Source organism: Triticum dicoccoides, chromosome 5B (genome assembly GCF_002162155.2).
Source record: "Triticum dicoccoides isolate Atlit2015 ecotype Zavitan chromosome 5B, WEW_v2.0, whole genome shotgun sequence".
Lineage (NCBI taxonomy): Eukaryota > Viridiplantae > Streptophyta > Magnoliopsida > Poales > Poaceae > Triticum > Triticum dicoccoides.
This window is the reverse complement of record NC_041389.1, coordinates 652,431,966-652,441,370: the sequence shown is the minus strand read 5'-3', so window position 1 is coordinate 652,441,370 and position 9,405 is coordinate 652,431,966.

The window sequence follows — 9,405 nt, the reverse complement described above, 5'->3', positions numbered from 1 at the left end:
ATTTTTGCTTTTAATTTTAGAAAAATTATAAACTTTCTGTTAGTGCCATTATTTTTCAAAGTTGAGAACACTTTTTTTATTTTCTTTGTTGCTTTATTTATTTTATTTTGTTTCTACTTACAACAAAATACTTATTTTTGCTATTTTTATTTTGTTTCTAGTTTTTTGTTTTGTTTTCTGCATTATTTATTTTCTTTTGGTTTTTGCTTTTTTTTAATTCTTTTTGCTTTTAGGTCAACAAAATTATAAACTTTCTGTTAGTGCCATTAGTTTTAGAAAAATTATAAACTTTCTGTTAGTGCCATTAGTTTTAGAAAAATTATAAACTTTCTGTTAGTACCATAAGACATTAATGTTGGGGAACGTAGTAATTTCAAAAAATTTCCTACGCACACGCAAGATCATGGTGATGACATAGCAACGAGAGGGGAGAGTGTTGTCCACGTACCCTCGTAGACCGTAAGTGGAAGCGTTAGCACAACGCGGTTGATGTAGTTGTACGTCTTCACGATCCGACCGATCCAAGCACCGAACGTACGGCACCTCCGAGTTCAGCACACGTTCAGCTCGATGACGATCCCGGGCTCCGATCCAGCAAAGCTTCGGGGATGAGTTCCGTCAGCACGACGGCGTGGTGACGATGATGATGTTCTACCGGCGCAGGGCTTCGCCTAAGCTTCGCGACGATATTAGCGAGGTGGATTATGGTGGAGGGGGGCACTGCACACGGCTAAGAGATCCAAGGGATCAATTGTTGTTGTGCCTAGAGGTGCCCCCCTGCCCCCGTATATAAAGGAGCAAGGGGGGAGGGGGCGGCCGGCCTAGTAGGGGCGCGCCAAGGGGAGTCCTACTCCCACCGGGAGTAGGACTCCCTCCTTCCTTGTTCGAGAAGGAGAAGGGGGAAAGAGGGGGAGAGGAGGAAGGAAAGAGGGGCCGCACCCCTTGTCCAATTCGGACCAGAGGGGGGCTGCGCGCCTCCTTCCTTTCGGCCTCTCTCCTCTATTCCCGTATGGCCCAATAAGGCCCATGTACTCCCCGGCGAATTCCCGTAACTCTCCGGTACTCCGAAAAATACCTGAATTACTCGGAACCTTTCCGAACTCCGAATATAGTCGTCCAATATATCGATCTTTACGTGTCGACCATTTCGAGACTCCTCGTCATGTCCCCGATCTCATCCGGGACTCCGAACTCCTTCGGTACATCAAAACACATAAACTCATAATACAACTGTCATCGAAACCTTAAGCGTGCGGACACATAAACTCATAATACCTAGTTCAATCTCATTACCGGCAAGTCTCTTTACTCGTTCTGTAACACATCATCTTATAACTAACTCATTAGTGACAATGCTTGCAAGGCTTAGGTGATGAGTATTACGGAGAGGGCCCAGAGATACCTCTCTGACAATCGGAGTGAAAAAACCTAATCTCGAATTATGCCAACCCAACATGTACCTTCGGAAACACCTGTAGAGCACCTTTATAATCACCCAGTTACGTTGTGACGTTTGGTAGCACACAAAGTGTTCTTCCGGTAAACGGGAGTTGCACAATCTCATAGTTGCAGGAACTTTGTATAAGTCATGAAGAAAGCAATAGCAACATACTAAACGATCAAGTGCTAAGCTAACGGAATGGGTCAAGTCAATCACATCATTCTCCTAATGATGTGATCCCGTTAATCAAATGACAACTCTTTTGTCCATGGTTAGGAAACATAACCATCTTTGATAAACGAGCTAGTCAAGTAGAGGCATACTAGTGACACTATGTTTGTCTATGTATTCACACATGTATTATGTTTCCGGTTAATACAATTCTAGCATGAATAATAAACATTTATCATGATATAAGGAAATAAATAATAACTTTATTATTGCCTCTAGGGCATATTTCCTTCAGTCTCCCACTTGCACTAGAGTCAATAATCTAGTTTACATCGCTATGTGATTTAACACCAATATTGACATCTGCATGTGATTAATACCCATAGTTCACATCATCATGTGATCAACACCCATAGGGTTTACTAGAGTCAATAATCTAGTTCACATCGCTATGTGATAACACCCAAAAGAGTACTAAGGTATGATCATGTTTTGCTCGTGAGAGAAGCTTAGTCAACGGGTCTGTCATATTTAGAGCCGTATGTATTTTGCAAATATTCTATGTCCACAATGCTCTGCACGGAGCTACTCTAGCTAATTGCTCCCACTTTCAATATGTATCCAGATTGAGACTTAGAGTCATCTGGATTGGTGTAAAAGCTTGCATCGTTGTTACTTTTATGATGGGCTCTTTTATCACCTCCATAATCGAGAAACATCTCCTTAGTCTTCACTAAGGATATTCTTGACCCATGTCCAGTGATCTACTATTAGATCAAAATTGTATTCCTTTGCCAAGGTATACAATAGGTCTGGTTCACAGCATAGCATACTTTATAGAACCTATGACTGAGGCATAGGGAATGACTTTTCATTCTCTTTCTATTTTCTGCAATGGTCGGGTCTTGAGTCTTACTCAACTTCACACCTTGTAACACAGGCAAGAACTCCTTCTTTGACTGTTCCATTTTGAACTATTTCAAAAATTTATCAAGGTATGTACTCATTGGAAAAATCTTATCAAGTGTCTTGATCTATCTATATAGATTGTGATGCTCAATGTGTAAGCAGCTTCACCGAGGTCTTTCATTGAAAAACTTTTTATTCAAGTATCCTTTTATGCTATCCAGAAATTCTATATCATTTCCAATCAACAACATGTCTTGCACATATAATATCAGAAATGCTACAGAGCTCCCACTCACTTTCTTTTAAATACAGGCTTCTTCAAAAGTCTGTATAAAACCATATGCTTTGATCAACTCATCAAAGCATATATTCCAACTCCGAGATGCTTGCACCAGTCCATAGATGGATCGCTGGAGCTTGCACAATTTGTTAGCACCTTTAGGATTGACAAAACCTTCTGGTTGCATCATATACAACTCTTCTTTAAGAAAACCATTAAGGAATGCAGTTTTGTTTATCCATTTGCCAGATTTCATAAAATGCGGCAATTGCTAACATGATTCAGACAGACTTAAGCATAGATACGAGTGAAAAACTCTCATCGTAGTCAACACCTTGAACTTGTCGAAAAACTTTTGCGACAATTCTAGCTTTGTAGATAGTAACACTATCAGCGTACGTCTTCCTCTTGAAGATCCATTTAATCTCAATGTCTCGCCGATCAATGGGCAAGTCAATCAAAGTCCATACTTTGTTTTCATACATGGATCTTATCTCAGATCTCATGGCCTCAAGCCATTTTGCGGAATCTGGGCTCACCATCGCTTATTCATAGTTCGTAGGTTCGTCATGGTCTAGTAACATAACTTCCAGAACAGGATTACCGTACCACTCTGGTGCGGATCTTACTCTGTAAGACCTACGAGATTCTGTAGTAACTTAATCTGAAGTTTCATGATCATCATCATTAACTTCCTCACTTATTGATGTAGTAGTCACAGGAACAGATTTCTGTGATGAACTACTTTCAAATGAGGGAGCAGGTACAGTTACCTCATCAAGTTCTACTTTCCTCCCACTCACTTCTTTTGAGAGAAACTTCTTCTCTTGAAAGGATCCATCTTAGCAACGAATAACTTGCCTTCGGATCTGTGATAGAAGGTGTACCCAATAGTTACCTTTGGGTATTCTATGAAGACGCACTTCTCCGATTTGGGTTCGAGCTTATCAGGTTGAAAACCTTTTTCATATAAGCATCGCAACTCCAAACTTTAAGAAACGCTAGCTTAGGTTTATTGCTAAACCATAGTTCATATGGTGTCATCTTAACGGATTTAGATGGTGCCCTATTTAAAGTGAATGCAGCTGTCTTTAATACATAACCCCAAAACGATAGTGGTAAATCGGTAAGATACATCATAGATCACACCATATCCAATAAAGTGCGGTTACGATGTTCGGACACACCATAACGTTGTGGTGTTCCAGGTGGCGTGAGCTGTGAAACTATTCCACATTGTTTTAATTGAAGACCAAACTCGTAACTCAAATATTCGTCTCCGCGATCAGATCGCAGAAACTTTATTTTCTTGTTACGATGATTTTTCCACTTCACTCTGAAATTCTTTGAACCTTTCAACTATTTCAGACTTATGTTTCATCAAGTAGATATACCCATATCTGCTCAAATCATCTGTGAAGGTCAGAAAATAACGATACTTGCCACGAGCATCAACACTCATTGGATCGCATACATCGGTATGTATTATTTCCAATAAGTCAGTAGCTCGTTCCATTGTTCCGGAGAACGGAGTTTTAGTCATCTTGCCCAAAAGGCACGGTTCGCAAGCATCAAATGATTCATAACCAAGTGATTCCAAAAATCCATCTTTATGGAGTTTCTTCATGCGCTTTACACCGATATGACCCAAACGGCAGTGCCACAAATAAGTTGCACTATCATTATCAACTTTGCATCTTTTGGCATCAAAATTATGATTATGTGTATCACTACGATCGAGATCCAACAAATTATTTTCATTGGGTGTATGACCATTGAAGGCTTTATTCATGTAAACAGAACAACAATTATTCTTTGACTTTAAATGAATAACCGTATTGCAATAAATATGATCAATATCATATTCATGCTCAACGCAAACGCCAAATAACATTTATTTAGGTTTAACACTAATCCCGAAAGTATAGGGAGTATGCGATGATGATCATATCAATCTTGGAACCACTTCCAACACACATCATCACTTCACCCTCAACTAGTTTCTGTTTATTCTGTAACTCCTGTTTCGAGTTACTAATCTTAGCAACCGAACAAGTATCAAATACTCAGGGGTTACTATAAACACTAGTAAGGTACACATCAATAACATGTATATCAAATATACCCTTGTTCACTTTGCCATGCTTCTTATCCACCAAATATTCAAGGCATTTCCTCTTCTAGTGCCCATTTCCTTTGCAGTTTAATCACTCAGTTTCAGGCTTCGGTCCAGCTTTGGGCTTCTTCGCGGGAGTGACAACTTGCTTGCCATTCTGCTTGAAATTCCCTTTCTTTCCCTTTGCCCTTTTCTTGAAACTAGTGGTCTTGTCAATCATCAACACTTGATGCTCTTTCTTGATTTCTACCTTCGTTGATTTCAACATCACGAAGATCTCGGAATCTTTTCATCATCCCTTGCATACTATAGTTCATCACGAAGTTCTAGTAACTTAGTGACGGTGACTAGAGAATTCTGTCAATCACTATCTTATCTGGAAGATTAACTCCCACTTGATTCAAGCGATTGTAGTACCTAGACAATCTGAGCACATGCTCACTAGTTGAGCGATTCTCCTCCATCTTTTAGCAATAGAACTTGTTGGAGATTTCATATCTCTCAACTCGGGTATTTGCTTGAAATATTAACTTCAACTTCTGGAACATCTCATATGGTCCATGACGTTCAAAACGTCTTTGAAGTCCCGATTCTAAGCCGTTAAGCATGGTGCACTAAACTATCAAGTAGTCATCATATTGAGCTAGCCAAACGTTCATAACGTCTGCATCTGCTCCTGCAATAGGTCTGTCACCTAGCGGTGCATTAAGGACATAATTCTTCTGTGCAGCAATGAGGATAAACCTCAGATCACGGATCCAATCCGCATCATTGCTACTAACATCTTTCAATACAGTTTTCTCTAGGAACATATTAAAATAAACATATGAAAGCAACAACGTGAGCTATTGATCTACAACATAATTTGAAAAATACTACCAGGACTAAGTTCATGATAAATTTAAGTTCAATTAATCATATTACTTAAGAACTCCCACTTAGACAGACATCTCTCTAGTCATCTAAGTGATCACGTGATCCAAATCAACTAAACCATGTCCGATCGTCACGTGAGATGGAGTAGTTTCAATGGTGAACATCATTATGTTGATCATATCTACTATATGATTCACGCTCGACCTTTCGGTCTCCGTGTTCCGAGGCCATATATGTATATGCTAGGCTCATCAAGTTTAACCCGAGTATTCCGCGTGTGCAACTGTTTTGCACCCGTTGTATTTGAACGTAGAGCCTATCACACCCGATCATCACGTGGTGTCTCAGCACGAAGAACTTTCGCAACGGTGCATACTCAGGGAGAACACTTCTTGATAATTAGTGAGAGATCATCTAAAATGCTACCGTCAAACAAAACAGAATAAGATGTATAACAGATAAACATCATATGCAATCAAAATATGTGACATGATATGGCCGTGATCATCTTGCGCCTTTGATCTCCATCTCCAAAGTACTGTCATGATCTCTATCGTCACCGGCATGACACCATGATCTTCATCATCTTGATCTATATCAATGTGTCGTCACATGGTCATCTCGCCAACTATTGCTCTTGTAACTATTGCTATCGCATAGTGATAAAGTAAAGCAATTATTTGGCACTTGCACCTTATGCAACAACGAGACAACCATAGGGCTTCTGCCAGTTGCCGATAACTTCAACAAAACATGATCATCTCATACAACAACTTATATCTCATCACGTCTTGACCATATCACATCAAAACATGCCCTGCAAAAACAAGTTAGACGTTCTCTACTTTGTTGTTGCAAATTTTACGTGGCTGCTACGGGCTTAGCAAGAACCGTTCTTACCTACGCATCAAAACCACAACGATAGTTCGTCAAGTTAGTGCTGTTTTAACCTTCGCAAGGACCGGGCGTAGCCACACTCGATTCAGGTAAAGTGAGAGAGACAGACACCCGCCAGCCACCTTTAAGCACAAGTGCTCGTAACGGTGAAACCAGTCTCGCGTAAGCGTACGCGTAATGTCGGTCCAGGCCGCTTCATCTCACAATACTGCCGAACCAAAGTATGACATGCTGGTAAGCAGTATGACTTGTATCGCCCACAACTCACTTGTGTTCTACTCGTGCATATAACATCAACACATAAAACCTAGGCTCGGATGCCACTGTTGGGGAACGTAGTAATTTCAAAAAATTTCCTACGCACACGCAAGATCATGGTGATGACATAGCAACGAGAGGGGAGAGTGTTGTCCACGTACCCTCGTAGACCGTAAGCGGAAGCGTTAGCACAACGCGGTTGATGTAGTCGTACGTCTTCACGATCCGATCGATCCAAGCACCGAACGTACGGCACCTCCGAGTTCAGCACACGTTCAGCTCGATGACGATCCCCGGGCTCAGATCCAGCAAAGCTTCAGGGATGAGTTCCGTCAGCACGACGGCGTGGTGACGATGATGATGTTCTACCGGCGCAGGGCTTCGCCTAAGCTTCGCGACGATATTATCGAGGTGGATTATGGTGGAGGGGGGCACCGCACACGGCTAAGAGATCTAAGGGATCAATTGTTGTTGTGCCTAGAGGTGCCCCCCTGCCCCCGTATATAAAGGAGCAAGGGGGGAGGGGGCGGCCGGCCTAGTAGGGGCGCGCCAAGGTGAGTCCTACTCCCACCGGGAGTAGGAATCCCTCCTTCCTTGTTCGAGTAGGAGAAGGGGGAAAGAGGGGGAGAGGAGGAAGGAAAGGGGGGCCGCACCCCTTGTCCAATTCGAACCAGAGGGGGGCTGCGCGCCTCCTTCCTTTCGGCCTCTCTCCTCTATTCCCGTATGGCCCAATAAGGCCCATATACTCCCCGGCGAATTCCCGTAACTCTCCGGTACTCCGAAAAATACCCGAATCACTCGGAACCTTTCCGAACTCCAAATATAGTCGTCCAATATATCGATCTTTACGTCTCGACCATTTCGAGACTCCTCGTCATGTCCCCGATCTCATCCAGGACTCCGAACTCCTTCGGTACATCAAAACTCATAAACTCATAATATAACTGTCATCGAAACCTTAAGCGTGCGGACCCTACGGGTTCGAGAACAATGTAGACATGACCTAGAACTATTCTCGGTCAATAACCAATACCGGAACCTGGATGCTCATATTGGCTCCTACATATTCTACGAAGATCTTTATCGGTCAAACCGCATAACAACATACTTTGTTCCCTTTGTCATCGGTATGTTACTTGCCCGAGATTCGATCGTCGGTATCTAATACCTAGTTCAATCTCGTTACCGGCAAGTCTCTTTACTCGTTCTGTAACACATCATCTTATAACTAACTCATTAGTTACAATGCTTGCAAGGCTTAGGTGATGAGTATTACCGAGAGGGCCCAGAGATACCTCTCCGACAATCGGAGTGAAAAAAACCTAATCTCGAATTATGGCAACCCAACATGTACCTTCGGAAACACCTGTAGAGCACCTTTATAATCACCCAGTTACGTTGTGACGTTTGGTAGCACACAAAGTGTTCTTCCGGTAAACGGGAGTTGCACAATCTCATAGTTGCAGGAACTTTGTATAAGTCATGAAGAAAGCAATAGCAACATACTAAACGATCAAGTGCTAAGCTAACGGAATGGGTCAAGTCAATCACATCATTCTCCTAATGATGTGATCCCGTTAATCAAATGACAACTCTTTTGTCCATGGTTAGGAAACATAACCATCTTTGATAAACGAGCTAGTCAAGTAGAGGCATACTAGTGACACTATGTTTGTCTATGTATTCACACATGTATTATGTTTCCGGTTAATACAATTCTAGCATGAATAATAAACATTTATCATGATATAAGGAAATAAATAATAACTTTATTATTGCCTCTAGGGCATATTTCCTTCAATTAAAGCATTTCAAATGAACTCTGAAAAAGTTGAAAGTTGGCATGGTATCATAATTTCACCTATATAGCATGTGTATGTACAAAACTGACAATGGTATCATACTCGTCTGTTACAAAGTTGGCATGGTATCATCATAATAGTTGCGGGAGAAAGTCTTCACTTTTTCTTCGCTTGTGTCATTTGCTTATTGCGCCATAACCATGGATAATCTTCATCGTTTATCAGGATGATGGGGTCAGCCTTGACTTTGAAGGGAGGAATTTCATGAAAATTTTCATAATCTTCAGACATGTTTGTCTTGCCCTCCACTCCCACGATGTCCCCTTTTCCTGAAAGAACTATGTGGCGCTTTGGCTCATCGTATGATGTATTCGCTTCCTTATCTTTTCTTTTTCTCTGTCTGGTAGACATGTCCTTCACATAGATAACCTGTGCCACATCATTGTCTAGGACGAACGGTTCGTTAGTGTATCCAAGATTTTTCACATCCACTGTTGTCATTCCGTACTGTGGGTCTACCAGTACCCCTCCTCCTGACAGATTGACCCATTTGCACTTAAACAAAGGGACCTTAAAATCATGTCTGTAGTCAAGTTCCCATATGTCCACTATGTAACCATAATATGTGTCCTTTCCCCTCTCGGTTGTTGCATCA